Here is a 22,073-nt window from a genome sequence, read left to right as displayed (position 1 = left end):
TTGAGGTCTTTCATCAGTTTCATTTTATATCTTATCAAAATTTAAATAAAAATAAATGTCAATTCATTGAAAATATCTGAAAAAATGCAACCATGGTTACAAAAATCTTTGGTTTCTTCTCATTTCTAACTAAAACCAAGGACATACAATAAGACTTATAAGAGATCTAAATCTGTTCAAAAATATATCACCAAACTAATACCTAAAGGCTATTTCTCGTTATTTTTAAAAGTAATAAATTAAAAAAAAAAACAAGTAAATGCCAAATAAAAATTAGAAATAAGATAAAAGAAATTTAAAATCAAAATGCCTGTCTAACAAGAATTTCCGTAAGTGTGCTAACATTTAAAAATGTCACTAGCAGATATAACTAATGGGAAGAAGATAACCCTAGGAAGTATCCAACCTAAGATGAAAAATAAGTTATGATTTCTTAGTTTATATCTTATAAAAGTATGACAGGCCAGGATATAATCCCAGCTGAGGGAGTCTGAGGAAGGAGAATCACGAGTTCAAAGCCAGCCTCAGCAAAAGCAAGGCGCTAAACAACTCAGTGTGACCCTGTCTCTAAATAAAATACAAAATAGGGCTGAGGATGTGGCTTAGTGGTTGAGTGCCCCTGAGTTCAACCCCCAGTACCCTCCCCCCCCCCCAAAAAAAAAAAACGTGTGGCAAATGCTAAAACAAGTTAGAATATTTTCCCATATTTCCTGGCTTACAATTTATTTTATTTTATTTATGGTGCAGTACTGGAGATTGAACCCAGGGCCTTGCACATACTAGGTAAGCACTCTACCACCAAGCTACATCCACAGTCCTTTTTAAGGGTTTTGCTAATTTCCAAGCCTGGCCTTGAACTTGAGATACTCCTGCCTCGCCCTTACAATTCCACAATTTAAATGACAAAGGTATTCATTTGTGTATGTATTTGTATAATTTAAGGAAAAAAATTAGAATATTATATATCAACTGTGTCTGTGTGTATGTGTGTGTGTTGCTAGAAATTGAGCCCAGGCAAGTGCTAGGCACTGATCTACATGCCATGTACTATACTTCAACTTTTTTTTTTTTTTTTTTTAAGAGAAAGATTGTAACCATCATTAAATCTAGAAAGACCTGGAGAATAATGACATATATGTATCACCAAAGTGTCCAGTGAAGAAAAGATTTGATTACACCAAATGGCTGGAGTGCATTTCACAAGGATATTTCACAGCTTACTAAAAATAATCTTTAAGAACTTTTTAACTTCCTGTAACAAAACATCCCAATTTTAATCTGCTTACTAGGGAATGATCACATAATTGAATAAAACCTAGTTTGAGGATAAGACTAAAAATGAACACTATGCATTATAAAGGTAACTTTACAGAGCATTCCATCACTTTTACTCAAAAAATATTTACTGAGCAGCACATAGACTGGAGATCAGGGATACTATAGTTCTACTCTGGAAATTTGTTCCTAGAGCACATGATTTCAAACTTTTTAAAAATAAGGTATTTTAAAATCTATACAAAATATCAAAATACATATATATATTTGTCACGTTTTATATATATATATATACACACACACACACACACACACACACACACATACACACAGTCAAAACTTCTCAGCTGGGCACAGTGGTACACTATAATCCCATCAATTTGAATTTATAAGGCAGGAAGATTACAAATTAGAGGCCAACCTAGGTAACTCAGAGTTACCTGGCAACTTAGCAAGACCCTGTCTCAAAATAAAAAAAATAAATAAAAATTAAAAAAAAAAATTTTTCAAAGGGCTAGGGATGTGGCTTAGTGGTAGAGTAACCCAATTCCCAGCCTAAAAACAATAAGAACTTCACTATTAGATGTGTGATAAAGCATGTATAAGATGGGAATTCTCTGCCCTGCTGATTCACCTGTCCTGCTCAGAAAACTCCCACTCAGTCCATCAGGCCACCCCACAATCTCTGATATATCTTTACTAAACTCTGGGGCTCCAAGGTTTGAACAACAGCTATCTGTTTTTTGTTGAAGTATACTATCCTGCCAAACCTCATTACAACATGATATACCATTAGTATAATAATAATTGCTGTAGTCAAATAAAAACTACATTAAAAATTAGGAATTAAGTCCTTTTCAAAGTTTCTTCTACTTATTTCTTTAGCTACCATGCACAGAATAAATTCCTTTATATCTTATAAAAAATAATACTATTAAATCAACATTGGATTATTAAACTTTGCTTTATTCGCCAAATTAAATAAATGTTTTACATATTAACATTATTCTTCCTTCAATATATTCCTCCTATATATCTTGAAGTATGTATTATTATTCTCCCCTTAAAGATGATCAAATTAAGGCTTACAGAGATTAACCTGCCTAAGATTTTTGTCGGGGATAACTGACTTTAGTTGCCTTAACTTGGTAAGAACTAAAGGTCCAAAAGTTTAGAATCTATATATCCATTCAAAGTCTGTTCTTATTCCTTTATAGAAAGTCTAGCCCCATTAGAACTCATAGGTTTTCCAAAGACTCATTAAAGTAGAAAATACCAAGACTACAATAGCATTGGGAAGATAAAAGGAGATTTGGTAGGCCAAGTTTGGAGATGGAGTAGGGAAAAGGATAGTCAAACCCAGGGAGCCTCATCTATAATAGGTAAAACTTTCCAAGAAGGAACAAACTTAAGAATGTCAAAGCTTCTAACCACTGTGCACTGTCTTAAAGAGTAAATAGTAGAACCAACAACAAACATAGGTACTAGACAGGACAGAGGAACAGCTGATGAACTTATGACCCCAAAAGAATAAGTCCCAAGGAACAAGTCTCTGGGAACTAGTTTAAACTTACTGATTCTCAATAGAAGGGGCCAAAGATCTCAGTTGCATACTTAGATCTGAGATCCTTATTGCTCTATATCACTGTAGAATCACACTCAGAAATGAGGCTTTCATGATTGAAAGGCTTTAGCAGCCTGGACTCTGTATGGACTGTGAATGCTCAGCACTGCCCTGAACAAAATGAAAGCAGTGCAGATGCTCATCTCAGGGAAAGTCAGGAATTTTTACAGGGACTATCATGGTAAGGAATTTAATGTTTTGAAACTTGTTAATGTTTATTATATATTTTTACAGTGAAAAGTAAAATATTAAACATAAAAAGGTTTTGTCTTTGGGATTAGCAAAGATCTGAGAAGTTGGGAGCACTTAATCTCACTCACATTAGGGAATTCCAAAAAGACTACCAAGGAAGACAGAATATCATGGAGCTGTCTCCAAGTGAAAAGATGGCCTGAGAGCTGGGGCTGTAGCTCAGGGGTAGAGCCTTGCTTATCTTATGGGAGTCGTGGGTTCTATCCCCACCACAAAAATGGGGCTAAATATAAAAAGGTGGCTGGGAGCCAGTTTATACCTGAGAAAGAGCTAAGCAGCTCAAAGGACCCCATGCATTCCCTAAAGCAACCCAAGGCTGCCTGAAAACTATTTTATCTAAGGGTTCATTTTCATAAGAAATTCCAAACAAAACTAACAGAGGTGAGTAAGATTTCTAAAAGGATACATTTCTGTCTTTGGTCTCTTCCAAGGGAATGCTTCACATTAAAATCACCTAGAGTTGTGTTTTTTTGTTTGTGTGTGTGTGTGTGTGTGTGTTTTAAATCCTAGTGCCAAGTCTCACCCAGTACCAACTAAATTAATCTGCCTGGAGATGGGAGCCAGGCATCAGAGTTTTTTAAAGAACACTGGAGTCTTTATGCAGCAAAGTTACAGAACCACTGTCCAAAACTCAAACTTCTTATAAAGCAACAATGACAGCTGCAGAAAGGGTGTCTAAATTCAAATCTATAATTCAGTTCAACAGTGTGACACAGGAATCCTGTTACTTAGACCTACCCACAACAACCTTTTAAAGTGGTGAGACAGAAAAGAGGTGATCTTGGGGCTGGGGATGTGGCTCAAGCGGTAGCGTGCTCGCCTGGCATGCGTGCAGCCCGGGTTCGATCCTCAGCACCACATACAAACAAAGATGTTGTGTCCACCGGAAAACTAAAAAATAAATATTAAAAAATTCTGTCTCTGTCTGTCTGTCTCTCTCTCTCTCTCAAAAAAAAAAAAAAAAAGAAAAGAAAAGAGGTGATCTTTTCTGGAACCCAAATTATTACTTTCTAATTTTTTTTTTTTTTAAAAAGAGTGAGAGAGAGAGAGAGAGTGAGAGAGAGAGTGAGAGCGAATTTTTTTAATATTTATTTTTTTTAGTTTTCGGCGGACACAACATCTTTGTTGGTATGTGGTGCTGAGGATCGAACCTGGGCCGCACGCATGCCAGGCGAGCGCGCTACCGCTTGAGCCACATCCCCAGCCCATCAAATTATTACTTTCAAGGTGAATGAGGCAAGCATGCAAGTAAAGAAAAGAGAGTAATTGCCATTGGTACTACTTTAATTCCCAGAATCAATATGAATACACTGTTCTGTTCTCTGAGAACTATGTCTATGGTTTCACACAGTAGGAGAGGAGGAGGCAAGAAGTTTAAAGTCTTTAGTGACTGAACATAATTTACTAGTGTACTTTTACATTAGTGATTAAAAAGGAAAATAAGTCTTAGCTTCAATCTTCAGGAAAGAAAAATAAAGAAAGGGGAAGATGCAATCCCTTCTTTCTGTGCAATTTTCAAAATTGCAGACGACAGAGGAAATTGCACTCTGAATCTCACCACTTTTCTTCATGTTTTAAGTACTGATCCTACCCCTGACAACCACTAGATCATGAAAGAACCACTAATTAAAATCTGAAAGGGCAACACTGTTACTGGGGGCTTAGGCTAGCAACCAGCATACTCTTTGTTATAGAGCCCTCCTCCACCAAAATGGTCTACAATCTAAAAACTTTTTAACTTTAACTTGTAGGCCTCTGTATCAATTTTCTACTGATGACTTAAAAACAAAAAAACAAAACAACAACAAAAACATGTCAAATTCACCCAGGCAACTAGAGAGCTTTTTTCTTTTTTTGGTGTAAATGGACACAACACAATGCCTTTATTTTTATGTGGTGCTGAGGATCGAACCTAGGTCCCGCCCGGGCTAGGCAAGTGTTCTACCACTATGCCACAATCCTAGCCCAAGAGACCTTTTAAAGTAAGATAAAATCATCACTTTTACCATCATTATTATTTTGACCTAAGATAAACTCCTGAATATTTTTAGGATTTCTAATTGCAGGAATTACAAAAGGTATGAAGTCAATATGGCACAAAGGTAGAAAGATTTAGGAGAAGAAACACATTTAAAATTAAACTTATACAAAAAAGGTAAAAGGAAAATGAAGTGTCTAGATGGGAATGGTGGGTGGCATACCCCTTTAATTCCATCTATTTAGAAAGCTGAGGCAGGAGGAACACAAGTTTGAAGGCAGCCTGGACAACTTAGTAAGAACTTGTCTCAAAATCTGAAAAAGAAAAAAAGGGGGTGGGGTGGGGGTAGCTGGGGGTATGGCTCAGTGGTAGAGAACCCCTGGGTTTAATCCCCAGTACTTAAAAAAAAAATGTACATATACATAAGAACTGAAAAGAGGAACTAAAGTGATATTTGTACATCAATGCTCTCTGCCGCACTACTCATAATAGCCAAAAGGTGGAAACAACCCAAATATTCATCATAGATAAATGGATAAACAAAATGTGGCATAGATATACAATGGAATATGATTCAACCATAAAAGAAAAGATGCTCTGAACCATGCTACAACATGACTGAACCTTAAAGATATTATGCAAAGTTAAATGAGCCAGACACAAAAGGACAGCTATTTTATTATTCTATTCATATAAAAGATCTAGAAGAGCAAATTTATAAAGACAAATAGTTGTCAGGGGCCAATGAAAGAGAAGGGAGAATTATGATTTAATAGGTACAATTTCAATTTGGGAAGATGAAAATGTTCTAGAAATGGATGGTAGTGATGGTTGCACAACAATGAGCATTACGTAACATCACTGTGACTGTGTCATTTATAAATGGTTCAAATGGTAAATTTTATGTTATATATTTTTTTTACTGCACACACACACACACACACACACACACACGTATCATTCCCCTGTTTAAAAACCCTTCAAGGGGGCTGGGGATGTGGCTTTAAGCGGTAGCGCACTCACCTGGCATGCGTGCGGCCCGGGTTCAATCCTCAGCACCACATACAAATAAAGATGTGTGTTTGCCAAAAACTGAAAAATAAATATTAAAAATTCTCTCTCTCTCTCTCTAAAAAAAAAAAAAAAAAACCTTCAATAGTTTACCACTGATCCTAATATAACATTCAGACTCCACAGAAAGGTCCACAAGGTCCTATAACCTAACTTCCACCCATTTCTCTCTGTCTCAATCTTGTACCACTTCCTTCAGTGTGCTGTTGCCACACTAGACAAACACTAAATTCTCTCGGACCCTTGGCTATCTACAATTGCCATTCCCCAGATTAGAATGCTCTTCCTGTGGTTTGTTCCTTTTCATTCTTTAATACTTGGCTCAAATGTCAGCTCTTTAGAAACAGCATTCTCATTTCTGTCCCACCTCCTGCCACAAGGTCCTTTTTAAATATTCTTCATATGAAATTTCATATTCTATCTTTAAGTTCTTTTTTCAGTGCTGGGGATGAAACCCATGGCTTCATACATGCCAGGCAAGCAGTCTATCACTGAACTATTGCCCTATACTTTATATCCCAAAGTCCTGATTTCCTCACTTCTGTAATAAGGACAATAGTGCCTACCTAATATTGATAAAGATTAAATGATATCTCATATTACTCGATAAATATTAACCCTTATTATTAGCATCAGACACTTATGCAACAATGCTAATTCTTGATCATCTGAGCAACTTGAGGAAATATAGGAAAAGCTTTTAACATTTCCTGATTGCATTCATGGGCTGTTTCTACTCATAATTTGTGGATGACAGAAATGTTTCATTAAGTTACTAAATGAAGTCCTAAAACTTCATAATAGCATATTGTTGATCAGAACAGTTCATCTTTCAAATAGCCCAAAAAAACAGACTATATGAAAGTACTTGCTTCAATAGAGCCTCTGCTAAAGAATTTTTTTGGGGGGTGGGGGGCAGGGAGGGGTTCCTGGGATGGAACTCAAGGGCACTCAACCACTGAGCCACATCCCCAGCCCTATTCTGTATTTTATTTAGAGACAGGGTCTCACTGAGTTGCTTAGTACCTTGTCATTGCTGAGGCTGGCTTTGAACTCAAGATCCTCCTGCCTCAGGCTCCCAAAACACTGGGATTACAGGAATGTGCCACCATGCTCAACTCTGCTATAGGATTTTAAAACCTCAAATCTTTATTTTGGCCCACACTAACTTTCTTCTAACCCACATTTTGTGCTCATCAATTTTATACATCATATTGCTATTCATGTGCCTCAGCCTTTTTCTCCTTGATTAAATCCCACCTCCTTAAAAGAATTACATGCCTTAAGCTAAGTACAGTGGCACACACCTATAATCCCAGCTACTGGAAGGGCTGAGGCATAAAGATTACAAATTCTAGGCCAGTCTCAGCAATTTACTGAAACCTGATTCAAAATTGGGATGGGGGGACGGGTGAAAGTCTGAGGGTGTAGCTCAGTGGTAGATGGCTTGCATGGCATGCACAAGGTCCTGGGTTCAATTCTGAGAAAGAAAGAAAAAAAAAAGCCTTAGACAGCTGCCACATCTCCCAGAGAGCCTAATGAATTATCAGTAATCACTAAAAAACACCTTACTTTATTTAAAATATGTCCCTGAGTTTAACCCAAGCAGCAATGTGACCTCACTGCAATTTCTTTTGAGAACACAGTAACAAAGGACGAAAATTTGGAGGTAAAGTTAAAGTATCTTCAGTTATCCATTTCTGAGCTGGAAGTATCCAAGAGGAAATCAATTTAATCCCCTCAAATTTCAGGTGAAGAAAGTGAAGTACAAATATGTGAAGTATCTTGCCTAAAATGAAATAACCAGTTAGCAGCTATTATGATTTGGATATGAGGTGTCCCCCAAAAGTTTCTGTGCTAATGCAGAAATGTCTGGAAAGTGAAATACCTGGATTGAGAGCTCTAACCTAATCAGTCCATCCTAGTTGAAACAGAATAACTGGGTGGTTATTGTAAGTAGGTGGGGCATGGCTATAAGAGGAGGGTCACTGGGAACATGGCCTGAAAAGGTTCATCTCTCCTGTGGTCCTTCCCCCTGGTTCGCTGGCTCTCTGCTTCTAGGCTGCCATAAATGGAGCAGTGCTCCTCCTTCACATCCTTCCACCATGATGTTCTGCCTCACCTTGGGCCCAGAGCAATGGACTCAGCCAACCATGAACCAAACCTCTGGAACTGTGAGCCAAAACAAACTTGCCCTCCTCTAAGCTGTTCCTGTTGAGTATTTTGACCAGCAACAAAAAGCTGACTAAGGGCTGGGGATGTGGCTCTCAAGTGGTGGCGCACTCGCCTGGCGTGCGTGCGGCCCGGGTTCGATCCTCAGCACCACATACAAACAAGGATGTTGTGTCCACCGAAAACTGAAGAATAAATGTTGGGAAATTCTCTCTCTCTCTCTCTTAAAAAAAAAAAAAGGAGAAAAGTTTTTAAAAAAAAAAAAAGCTGACTAACCCAGTGGCAGAAAGTGTACTGGTCCAGAACATAGGTTTAACTCACTGTCTCAATTCTTCACCACACTGACTCCTTTACATCTACTAGCAAGGCTGTGTTTAAATACTGAATGAATTGCAATAGTAAATGAAGCTTTGTTCTTTTTTGCTTTAAAAGACTAGAACTAAAAAATAATAAAGGCAGTTTAGGGCAGTGATCCTAAAATCCTGAAGGTGTATAACTTAGACTATTCATTAATTTACCCAAAAGTTAGCCATTAAAGTTTCAAATACATTTTATTCACATAAATCAATGTATTACAAAGTACCTACAAAAGGATTTAGAAGTAAGTTTTATATTATTTCTCATACAGGCAAAAAAAAAATAGAATTGAAAAAGTATAAAGTAACACAAAAATAAATACAAAATCTTCTAGAGATAGAGAACTTCACCAGGATCACTATTCTTTTTATTTCCATAAAAAAGACTTTGGAGGAAAATGCATAAAGGCCCAGGCCTCACTATACAAGAGTTTTGTTTAAAACCATAAAAGAACTTGTTTTATTCATTCATTTGTTTATCCATTTATTCAAAATACTTATTAAAGTACCTACTATGTGCTGGGAACTGGAGAAGTGAAAAGGTGAAATAAGATAGAATTCCATTCTCCTAGATACTAAGCTTTAGTAGGAGTGGGACAACAAATAAGTAAAAAGAAACAAGCTAATTTGAGCTTATAATAAATTGTTGTGAAGAAACTTTAAACTAGCTGATGAGTCTGGGAAGTCTATATGAGGTATGGGGTCAAGGAAGGCCTTCTAAGCATATAATATTTGATCTGAGGCAGTACAAAATGTGGTTCCAATTTCCTTCCAACTAAAACCTTTTCTGACCAGAATCTTGGGAGCAGGCATTAAATTCCTTATTCCTATAATCTTTGGTACAAACAAATAAGAATCAAAGAACTCTCAATCCCTAGCCTGGAATAGTCTGGTCTAGAGAAATCATCCAAAGTGAACAGAAGGAAACCACAAGCAAATAAAGCCTTGAGTTTCCCTTTCTTATGAGACTAGCAGTTTCATTGTCTGGTAATATACAAGGAACAGTAATGATCTGATGTGGTGGCCTTTACATAAAACAAAACAAAAAACCAGATTCTTGGGCTGGGATTGTGGCTCAGTGGCAGAGTGCTTGCCTAGCATGTGTGAGGCACTGGGTCAATTCTCAGTACCACATATAAATAAATAAAGTAAAATAAAGGTCTATCTACAACTAAAAAAGAGAGAGAGAGAGAGAGAGAGAGAGAGAGAGAGAGAGACAAAGAAAAACAGATTCTTCTTGGTGTTTTAATTAATTGAAAGAGGCAGTGGCAAGGTGAGACATGGAACGAAGCCTGAGCAGCAATCTGTGGGCATGTTAACATACTAAGCATTTTAAGTACAGTTTCTCAAACTCTAAAATATTCTTTGTTAACACAAAAGTGTTATATTTTCATATTTATTACAAGCCCCAATGTTTCCACTCCAATTTACAAGATTTTTTAGGAAAAATAGTATTCAAAGTTCTATTATGCCACTTGCCAAATAATACACCATGTAAACAACCAGACATTTAGGCAATTTTTCAGTGGCTTCTGTCTAGCCAGAAACCTAAAGATAAATACATTAGTCCAACTCCACTGCTAGAGAAAAGTAAAGACAAAGAATCATTAAATACTTAAACCAGAAAACCTTCCTTATAAAGATAAGGAAAGTAGGCTAGGGTTGTGGCGCAGCGGTAGAGTACTCACTTAGCATGTGCGAGGCCCTGGATTCGATCCTCAGCACCACATAAAAGATAAATAAAATAAAGGTATTGTGTCCAACTACAACTAAGAAATAAATATTTTTTAAAAAGATAAGGAAAGTGAAATACAAAAAGGATTAATAAGTATCCAATGCCAAAAAAAAGAGGAGAGATTAGGCATCCAAACTCTGAACTCAGGACCCCAATGTTTCTTTCTTTTTTTTTTAATATTTTATTTTTTAGTTGTGTTTGGACACAATACCTTTTGCTTATTTATTTTTATGTGGTGCTGAGGATCAAATCCTGGGTCCCCGCACATGCTAAGCGAGCATTCTACTGCTGAGCCACAACCTCAGCCCTCTTTTTTTTTTTTTTTGATGCTGGGGATCAAACCCAGGGTCTCTGGTACATCACTGAGCTACATCTCCAGGCCTGCTCCATTGTTTTTCAAAAGGAGGGAACAAAAATCACCTTAACAATTTGCAACTAGCACTTTTTAAAAAAATTTTTAAAGTTATAAAATAGAAACCACCAGAATAGACTGTACACACTACTACAATTTTTGTAAAATTTTTCTAAAACTTTATTTTTACATACCCAGATACACATGTGCATAGTTATAAACTTATGAAGTATTGAATTAAAAAGATCTCTTGCTGTGAATTGCAGTTAAAAAGCTTTTCAAAACACTTCATTTCACACTGCTTGTCATGAAGTACTTCCATGCATTTTTATGCAAACATTGCAATGACATTAAAAACATTAACAGATGGTTAATCCTACCTTAAAAACTCTCATTCAAATCCCATCTTTGCACTTATTCAGTGCTCTAATTTTTGTAGTGTTATGACTTATAGCTAAAAGTAACTATTAACAACAATAGCAGCAACCATTGAGCAGAGCAGCTTTCAACTCAGTCAAAGGTGCTATGAGAATCACTGCTTATTAATCTTCAAAAGAATTTACAGCCAGAGAGGCATATGTTTATTACAAAAAGACATGGTATGTTCAACAGAGCTCAGAGGTGCAGATAGTTCTTTCCAAAAAAGACTCAGAAATGATCCCTCAGCAGACCTGACCCTAGAATGTCATTTCTGGGGAAAAGTCCATTCCTGAAATAGTTTCTCTACAAAATATTGCCTGGAGCTAATACCTATGTACAGACACAGCCGTGCACTCCAAAATTAAGTCTAAGATTTAAAAATGCACTGCCTTGGGCCTGAGGGTTCAGTTACTTGTTTCAATCCCCAGAAATAAGAAGTAAAAATAAATAACAAAATGCACTGCCTTGGGGCTGGGGCTGTAGCTCAGTGGCAGAGCGCTTGCCTAGCACATATGAGGCACTGGGTTCGATCCTTAGCACCACATAAAAATAAATAAAATAAAGGCATGCTCTCCAAACACAACTACCAAAAAAAAAAAAACCGCACTGCCTTGAGAGAAATTGCACTATTCCTGCTGAGATACAGAAATACAAATATGAAGATATCAGATCACCTTTAGATGGCATCTTTGGGAAAGGGAGAAGACAATAGTACTGAAAATTAGAAAAATAGAGGAAAAAGGGTAAAGCAATACAGGAATAGAAATAGAAAATTTTATAGCAAAAGGAAAACTACTTAATTCTGTAATATGGTAAAGGTCTCATCTAAAATACATCATGATGACCAACACACTTGTAATCCCAGTTATTGGGAGGTTGCGGCAGGAGGCTACAAATTAGAGGCCAGCCTTGTTAATTTAGAGAGACCCTGTCTCAAAATTAAAAAATGAAAAGGGCTTGGGATGTAGCTCAGTGGTAGAGTGTTTCTAGGTTCAGTATCCAGTACTGGGGGTGGGTATGGGGATGCAGAGAAAAACATGCAGCTCTCATGAGAGAGAGGGATGAGCTGACTGGTAGATTCTGATTTCTGGCAGTTTTTTTTTTTTTTTTTTAACTGGAGATTAACCTTGGGGGCACTCTGCTACTGAGCCACATCCCATCCCCAGCCCTTTTTATTTTGAGACATGGTCTTCCTAAAATTCAGGGGCTGGCCTTGACCTTGAATTGTGATCCTCCGCCTCAGCCTCCCAAAACAGCTGAGATTTCAGACTATGCCAGCTATATCAAATTTTTTCATGTTAAAAAGAACCTTTAAAAACCCTTAGCAATGAAAACCTAAGCTATAAGTCTTTGAAATCACATCAATTCAGTATATTAAAGAATGGAGGACCACACAGTTTCCTACAGTTACAAAGATAGAGACAGAGCTATGACAAGAACCAAGGTCTCCTATTTCTGTCTGTACTCTCCATCCTACACTGCACTAAATAACACCAATACAGAAACATTTCCCTCAAAATGAGTATTTTTGACAAACATATTAAAGCGAACCAGAAATCTTTATGTCCATATGCCTTTTTCCACTTACTTACTCTGACCCTCTAGTTACTTGTATAAAACATCTTCATTAAATTTCTTTCCCCTCATATAAATTGCTTTAAAAAAAACCTGTCATAGGGCTGGTGTTGTGGCTCAGTGGTAGAGCATGTGTGAGGCACTGGGTTCAATTCTCAGCACCGTAAAAAATAAAATAAAGGTCCACTGATAATTAAAAATATTTTTTAAATCACCTGTCACTAAAGAATTACAGACAATTAATTCATCTAGACTACTGCCTTTCCCCAACCCCTTACAATTCTATATGTAAAAAACAGCATTTACTCAAGACATGTTATTTCACATATTGCAAAATAGTGTCTGAACTCAGAGTAATACAGAGCAGGCATTTAAATGAAAAATAAGATTCAATTTAAGGACCACAAGTATTTCCTTGAAAAACTCACCACCAATTTCAGTAGAAATTAAGGCGAAAAGAGTGCAAGAACAATCAAAACTGAAGTGGGACTAACATGAAATTTTCCAAGTCATTGCTTATCAAATATATCACATTCATTGTGTCTTAAGAACAAAAACTACACCTTAGAAACACAATTCCAAAGGGAGCTAAAATTATGAACCCAGTGAGAAAGTGTAGAGGAAGGTACAAAAAAGTTGACAAGAGGATAAAACTGGCAAAGTCCCCCATGGGCCACCCCCCACCCCCGCAGGTTTGCAGAACACCTAGATGCTGACTCTGACAAAACAGACATTTAACCTCCTCTAAGGATCCCCACAGGACGCAGCTGGGGAGGATGGGGAGGTGAATAAGTCCTTGTACAGAATCTCTACAGCTGATCCCCAGAAAAGCAGAGTCATCAATTTCCTAAGAACGTTCTCAGCCATTTTAAAACAACGGAAATTAAGAAGACGGCATATTTCCAAGGATTTTTTTTTTTTTTTTTTTTGCTTAGGTTTAAGGTGAACAAAAAATAAAGTGAAAAACACAATCCAGGATGCTAATGATTAAACAAAATAAAGCACAAAACTCACAAGTCCATAGGCCACTTCAGTCGTAGCTATTTCAAGTATCGCATTCAAAGGCTCTTTTCATCAAATGAAGAACTAGTGGTACAACAGGCATATCCTATCCTAATATTATCTCCTACTGCTAGGTGAGAAAACTCAGGCTTAGAACCTTCTAATGAACCAAGATCACAAATTCAGAGCGAGACAATCAGGGTTCGAACCCTGGTCTAGGCTCTCGCGTCACGCTCCACAATATCAAAGCCGTTTAAGTTCATCCTTACCAGTAACCCAGGAGATGAGTTTTGAAGAGCGAGTTTAAAAAGGGCATCTGACTTCCTCTCTCTTTCCCAAAGTAGAACAGAACTGAGCTGTCAAAAACAGAACAAGAAGTGAGAGCGGCGGCCGCCGGGCTCCCCATCGCTGCAGCTCGGGACTTAGCCCGCCCCGCTCCGCTCACGCAGCCAGAGCCACGCTCGCTCCTCCGCCCCGGGTCCACGGGGTCGCGGCGGTGACATCCCGGGGGCAGGGTCGCGGCCGAAGGAAGAGAGGGACAAAGAGCCTTCCCCGCCGCGGCAGGGGCTGCCGGCCAGTCCCGAAGCCGTAGCGGCGGCAGAGGCCCCGGGGGGCGGGATCCCTGCCGGGGAAGGGGCGGCCCGGGCGGGTCCGCGGAGCCGCCACCTCCCCGCGCTTCTGTGTCGCCCCTCCTCATTACCTTGCTCGTGGGCTTCTCGTCACGGTCGCCGCCGCCACTGGGCTCCCGAGCCGGAGGGGCGCAGCCAAAGCCGATTAGCGGGCGTCAGCTGCGTCTCGCAGTGGAGGAACAGCCTCCACGTCGGGATGGAGAAAGGCCGGGGTTTGGAGTCAGGACGAGGTAGGCTCCCGGCGTGTGCAGATAGTACTCCTCTCGCCCCTCGCACTCCGCTTCCGCTCCGCCTCCCAGCCCGGCCCTTCCCCAACTCCCCGGGCCCGCCGCCCCTTACGCGCGGCATTATGGGGAACGTAGTCCCTGCCCTAGGGACTATGGCACGTGCTCCTAGCAGCCCTGCAGCTGCTCCGGGTCAGGGTGACGCGGTTGCGCGGCAACCAGAGAGGGGCGGTCGGCTTCTTGGGATTGGAAAAGGAGCCTACGAGAGGCGTACCCGCGCCCCAACCCGCTGCAGGCGCAGAAAGGAGGGCGCCGCCGTCTCCAGACCTTCCGTTAGCCCACCAACCCTCCCTCGCGAGGCTTACTAGTGTTTTAAGTGTGCCAGTGTGCCCAATATCGCTACCGAAGGTCTTTAGCCTCGCAAGAAAAATAAGAGGACTAAAGATCAAATAGGAGGAAGCAAAATTACTCTTTTGACGGATAGAATTTTGTATATGACAAGCCAAAAAGAATATCAGATAAATTAGTACAATTAATTACAGATTACAAACCTGTAATCCCAGCGACTCAGGAGGCTGAAGCAGGAGGATTGTTAAATTCCAGAGCAGAATCAGCAACTTAGCGAGGCCCTGTCTCAAAAAATAAAAAGAACTGGAGGTGTAGCTCAGTGATAAAAACACCCTGGGTTGCATTCTTCCACCCACCCCAACCCCCCCAAAACAAAATTTTATTATGATTAATAAGAGTTTAACAAAATTAATAGATTTTTTAAATTGGGGTCTTGGGGTCAGTGGTAAAGCTTTAGCCTAGCAAGAACATGGCCTTAGTTGAATACCACACAAAATCAGACTTTTAAAAATCAATGTTATTTCTGTATGCCAGGGAAAAAATAATATGATTTAGAGTAACTCCAACAAATATCAAGGACGTTTGAATAAGATACAAAATCTGTATGAAGAAAACAGTGAAAGGTACTGAAGAAGACCTAAATAAATCAGAGCTATACCATACTCATAGGTTGGAAAACTCAATACTTAGAGATGTCAAAGTCTCTCCAATTTTATCTATATATTCAGGGCTAGTCCAGGCTGTATCAATAGATTTGTCTGTGTATGAAACAGAAAAACTTGACAAAGTAATTTAAAATTTCCTGTCAGAGTCTGGGCCCAGCAACTCCTTAGGCTTGATATATTGAGATATACTACATTGAGTTATATATATCAGTGGAACAGAACATACCAATGGGACAGAATAAAGAGCCATGAAAGTCTCACCCATAAATAGGAATTGATTTATGTTGTCATGGTGGCAATGGAGAGCAATACCTAAAGGACAGTTTTCAATAACTAATTGTTCTGAGAAAAATAGTTCTACATGGGAAATAAATGAAATTGGACTCCACATTACACACAAAAATCAATTCCAGGTAGATAATAGACATAAATTTGGAAGGCAAAAACAATAAAGTTTTAATTGTTTTGTTTTTAAAGATAACATGGAAGCATGTATCTATGACTTCAAAAGTAGGGGACAGTTTTTTTAAGCTAATTCAAAAAGCACTGTGATAGAAAAAAATGAATAAATTTGCTTACACTAAGACTTGCTTTCAGGGCTGGGGTGGTGGCTCAGTGGCAGAGCACTTGCCTAGCATGTGTGAGGCACGGGGTTTGATTCTCAGCACCACATATCAATAAATAAAATAAAGGTCCATTGACAACTAAAATGAAATAAAATAAAAGACTTGTTTTCATCAAATTAAATTACACCATTAAAAGAGTAAAAAGCCAAGCCTCAGAGTTGAATAAGTTTACAATATGTATAATCAAGAAAGAACTTTTATTCAGAATATATAAAGAAATGCAATTATAAGAAAAATATTTCAACAGACTCTTCACTAAGGAATAAATCCAAATAATCAGTAAACACACATAAAACAAAGTCAACTTCATCTAAAAACAGGAAAATTCAAACCATAATGAGAGAATGCTACATCACCCACCAGAATGGCCAAAATAAAAATGGCTAACAATTGCAAATGTTGACCAGGAGCAGAAAACATTGGGAATTCTCATACTTTGCTACAGGAAGAGCAAATTAATAGAGCAATTTAGGAAAAGGAACAAGCTACAAATAGATGAATTCTTAAAACATAATGTTAAAAAAATTATATACAAGATAATATATACTGTGTAATTCCATCTTATAATTTTCAAAAAAGAAAAAAAAAGAATGCATACTTAGGTGTTAAAATATTAAAAAAGCAAGGAATTGGTTACCATAAAAGGGTAAGTAATGACTACCTCTGGAAGCCCTAAGAGGAGGGAGTTGAGATTGGGAAGAGGCCGGCAGACAGTCTACAACTCTCTATTTCTTGGTATAGGTGGTAGTTACACAGTTGTAAACTGTATAATTTGTTAGACTATAGTATATTTATTGTTTATACATTTTCCACATGTTTGCCAATTTAAAAATAAAAGAGCAGCTGGGTGTGGTGGTACACACCTGTAATCCCAGGGACTCAAGAGGGTGAGGCAAAGCTAGAGCTATCACTCAGTGGCAGAGTACTTCCCCAGCATGTGTAAGACACTGGGTTCTACCCATAGTACCATATAAAAATAAATAAATACTTTTAAAAATGGTTCATATTCCACCCAGTTTAAAAAATAAATAAATAAAGGCTGGGCCGGGGTTGTGGCTCAGTGGTAGGGTGTTCGCCTAGCATGCATGAAGCACTGGGTTCGATCCTCAGCACCACAGAAAAATAAAATAAAGATATTGTGTCGACCTAAAACTAAAAAATAAATATTGAAGAAAAAGAGGCTAAGGCAGGAGGATCACAAGTTCAAGGACAGCCTAGGCAACTTAACAAGATCCTGTCTCAAAATTTTTAAAAAAAGGCTTGGGGATGTAGTTCAGCAGTAAACACCACCGGTTCACAGAGCTTGGACAAGTCCTCAGGAGGTGTTGATTATTATCATTTTATCACATTAAAGACACTAAAGTAGGTAAATCATGAGATAAACCTGTATGGTAGAGGATATGGAGATAATAAATATACAAACAGCCTCAGTAGAATGTGGTATCTGCTACATGTAGAGAAAAAATACTTGCATCTGAATGGGGCAGTAGCACTAACCACATGTGACTCTTGAGAACTTCAATGTAGCTAATGTGACTTGAATTGTGCTGTAAATATAATATACACACCAAATATTGAAGATTTAGTATGAAAAAGAAAGCAAAATTTCTTAGGGTTTTAAAATATTGGATATATATATATATATATGTTAAATGATACATTTTTTTTGTATTAGTTAAATAAAATACATTGTTAAAAGTAAATTATCTGCCAGGTGCAATGGCACAGGCCTATAATCCCAGTGACTCAAGAAGCTAAAACAGGAGGATCCCAAGTTCAAGGCCAGCCTCAGCAATTTAGCACCTAAGTAACTTAGCAAGACCCTGTCTCAAATTAAAAAATAAAAAGGGCTGGGGATATATAAGGCTCAGTGGTTAAGCTCCCCTGGATTCAATTTCCAGTACAAAAATTTAAAAATTAATTTACATAATTTTTTTACTTTTTAAAATATAATTGTAAGCGAAAATAAAATCAGATTTGTGGATTGATATATATATATATATACATATGTATATAAAAGGAGGTGGATAATGAGGATTGAACCCAGAACCTTGAACATGGTAGGCAAGTACTCTACCATCAAGGTACACTCTCAGATTTTTTTTTTTTTTTTTTTTAGTACTGGGAATTGAACCCAGGGTGTTTAGCCACTGAGCCACATCCCCAGCACCGCACCCTCCTACCCTCACTTTTTTCCCCCGTATTTTAGAGACAGGGTTGCTAAGTGCCTTGCTAAATTGCCTAAACTGACTTTGAACTCGTGATCCTCCTGCCTCAACCTCCTGAACCATTGGGATTACAGGGCATGCTCCATTACGAAGACTTTTTTATTTTATTTTGAGACAGGGGCTCACTAAATTGCCCAGGCTTGTGATCATCCTGCCCAGCCTTCCAAGATCCTAGGATTACAGGCCTGCGCTAGCACATCCAGCTTGTTTTATATTTCTGTTGGACAGTGCTGCTATAGAGTTATATGAGAAAACTAAAAAGGTAGGAGAAACAGGAGCTTGGAGGGCCTTAAATGCCACATTAAAGAACAAATTAAAGAACTTTAATTTGAGAAGTCATGAAGTGTTAAGATGGGAGGTGGTTCTGTATTTGATTACCTCATATTTATGTATATTAAACCAATTTTCTATGTTAGATCATAAACGCCTTGCTATCCACTGTTTCCAGACACTGGCAAGAGCACTTGATAAATACATGGTGAGTGAATGAATCTATCTCTGGACCACAGTACACGAATTTCTGGTCACTATATCTATTTAGTAAGTGTTATTTAACTCTCTGACAGAGTTTCCCTCAATTTTAAGGGTTCAGTTAAAGCTACTTTCAAGACTTCCTGTCACATACATCTTAGTAGACAAAGAGTAAACTAATTTAGAAGTCTCAAGAGACTTAAAAAATAATAATAATTGCTCTATCTTTTATAGCACTTTCCAACTTAGAAACCATTTTCTTAATAGGGAGATGTATTGCCAAACTCCTCCCACTCATCTGTCAAAGAAAGACCTAGAATTTTTTAAAAATGTAATTAGCTGCTCAAATGAATTTAATAAGAGTTGAAAGTATTGCTTTCTGGAAACAAAGAGAAAACCCACAGCCAACTAGGACCAGACTCCTGCTAGGAAATTGCCACCTTCCTAAACAACATAATACAGAAGAAGGTAATCTCTTCCTAAAAGATAAGGCTGGGGGTTAGGGTTGTGGCTCAGTGGTAGAGTGTTTGCCTAGCATGGGTGAGGCACTGGATTTGATCCTCAGCACCACATAAAAAATAAAATGAATAAAGATATTGTGTCCATCTTTAAAAAAATATTTATAAAAAAAAGAAAGATATCTTTAAAAAGACAAGACTAGTAATATGCAAACAAGAGAAATAGTCATTCCCAAGTTTAACTGTGCACTCTCTGAGGAAAAGAGTTAACCTGAATAGGTATAAGGAAGTAGAATTGGAGTTTCTAGTTCCATTCTTATTTCTGAGGAAGAGCATAATGCTCAGGCCTGAAATATCTCAGATTTCCTAAAACCATGAAAAGAATCCTGCACTAAATATATAAGGAAATGGTGATTCTTTCCTGTGAGCAGATTTGACTCTTTTCTGAGTTTGAAATGGGGAGTCAAGGGTTATGGAAAATAATGCTCCTACAAAATAGCTTCCCAAGAAAAAATGGAGGGCAGTGTGGCTCAGGAGGAGGGAGGGAAATTAGCCAAACATTAACAATGGGCCCTGAGGAAAAAAACAAACTTTCATCCCTCCCAGGGTTCATCTCCAGCATCTCCACCAAAAGCAAACATTTACCCCTTCCAACCCACAATGGGTCCTGAGGGAAGGAGGCAAATACTGAAACACTAGGCCCTGGACTTTTACCCTTTCCCATTGCAGATGAGTTCTGGAAGGAGAAAAGCAAATAGTGAATCTCTAGATAACAATGGGTCCCAGAGATAAGCAGTGAACACCTAGTTGTGGGCTTTTCCCAGTGACAAGTTTAAAACTTTTTACAACTGCCTTCCCGAGTTAAAATTTTAACCTGCACAACTAGGTCCCTGTCTGTCCAAACTGCATGTCTGCCATCCCCAGTGATTAAGTCACCCTCACTGTAAACTTAACCCAAATTCCTTCTGTAAACCCCGGAGCCTATTTCCTGTACCCAGAAAATGAGCCCTCCTGTGCCTGATTGATTGACTTCGCTGAAGAATAAAAGAAAGCTTACTGATCCAAAGTTTGCTTCCCCTTTCCTGCCTCCATCATTTGGTCACCATGCGCTTATAGGGAGTACAATGGTAGGAGAGAGAGCCAAGTCAGAAGTGAAGTAAGCCTCCCTGGTGGAGGCCATTGTTGGTAAGGCCTAAACCAGGAAGCAACTTCCATTCGGCTGTAGGGGTGCCTGACCTCCATGGACACCTCTATTTTTCAGTATGATAGTCCCAAATGTTTGATCTGGAGGAGTCCAACAGGCTAGGTAAGGACAGGACTTGCCTTTTCCCTCTTCTTTGGGACCTTGGAATGTGAAAGTAACCTGCTAACCATAATGAAAATTTCTAAAATGGATTCAATTTTTAATAATTTTATTTAATAAATCCCAGTGATTAAGTCATTTTACCTGGTTATGTTTTAGTTTATTTATTATAAAATTATAGGTACTGTTATAGTTTGGATCTGGAATGTCCCCCAAAAGCTCATGTGATGAAACCTTAATCCCCAATGCAGCAAGGTTCAGAGGTGGGGCTCTTAGGCAATGATTGGATCATGAGGGTTTGGACCTCATTGTGGGAGACCAACCTTGCACGTGACTGAGTGCAAGCTAAGTGATTGAGAGCTTGGCAGACTGCCCCACCCTTCTTGGGTTGAGGGACCATATCTTCGTGCATGGGCGTGTCTTCCTACAGCCCCATGGATGGAACTATGCTCACCTGTTTCTTTGTAATATTACCCCTTGCCCTGTTTGGGTTAGAATGTTCCATGGAAATGCCTTTTGTGTGTCCCCTTATCTTACTGTGCCCTTGAGTGTGGCCTACCTATATGTCAGTCAACCTGCTGACAGCAGACATCCTGAAGCTAGACTCAGCCCCCTGAAACCTGACCCCTTGCCTCATTTGAATAGCTTCTCCTCAATAAAAGGGGTCAGCACAGGCAGTCTCTCTCTCTCTCTCTCTCTCTCTCTCTCTCTCTCTCTCTCTCTCTCTCTCTTCCTGAAGACCTTTAAGGTCAGAGGAGCCCTCATAGCAACCCCAAAGAAAAAGGTATTTCTGTCTCTTATGTGGTTATTTCACACAGCCCAGTTAGCCCAGTTCCCCTGGAGTGACCCCTGAGTGAACAAATCCCGGCAAATCATCAGTGGATTAATTCATTTGAAGGATTAATACATGATAGCTGAATGAACTACAACTTGGAGATGGAAACTAGTTGGAGGAAGTAAGTCACTAGGAACATGTCCTGAAGGGTTTATCTTGTCTCCAGCCCCTTTCCCTTTCTTTTCTTTGCTTCCTGGCTGCCTTGAGCTGAGCACCTTTCCTCCACCATGCCCTTCTACCATTATATTCTCCCTCACCTCTCACCCAGAACAATGGAGTCAACAAATCATGGACTAAGACCTCTGAAACCATGAGCCCCATATAAACTTGTTAAACTCCTTTAACTTGTTTTTATCAAGTATTTTGGTCACAGCAACACAAAGCAGCTGACTAAAATAAGTTTCTCTCTTCTTAGACTTTCTCAAATAGATTATGAGATCTAATCAATCAAGATAGATGACACTGAGAATTTAC

General features: G+C 38.6%; 1 protein-coding gene across 2 annotated transcripts in view; it reads right to left on the bottom strand.

Moving 5' to 3' along the window:
- The window catches only part of Ccdc126 (coiled-coil domain containing 126), a 64,429-nt gene extending 50,260 nt beyond the window's left edge, over positions 1-14,169 (bottom strand). Inside the window, exons 1-2 of one of the 2 annotated variants that reach the window (XM_071613801.1) lie at positions 14,082-14,164; positions 6,153-6,221 (exon numbers count right to left, since the gene is read on the bottom strand). The gene's annotated coding sequence lies outside the window, so the exon portion shown is untranslated. Of the gene's footprint in view, positions 1-6,152; positions 6,222-14,081 lie in introns of both variants that reach the window. The other variant, XM_027932685.2, reaches the window with a different exon arrangement.
- Positions 14,170-22,073: the final 7,904 nt, after the last annotated feature.

The sequence above is a fragment of the Marmota flaviventris genome, chromosome 1 (genome assembly GCF_047511675.1).
Source record: "Marmota flaviventris isolate mMarFla1 chromosome 1, mMarFla1.hap1, whole genome shotgun sequence".
Taxonomy (NCBI): domain Eukaryota; kingdom Metazoa; phylum Chordata; class Mammalia; order Rodentia; family Sciuridae; genus Marmota; species Marmota flaviventris.
Note: the sequence above shows the minus strand (reverse complement) of the source record. Positions and strands in the feature narration are given on the sequence as shown.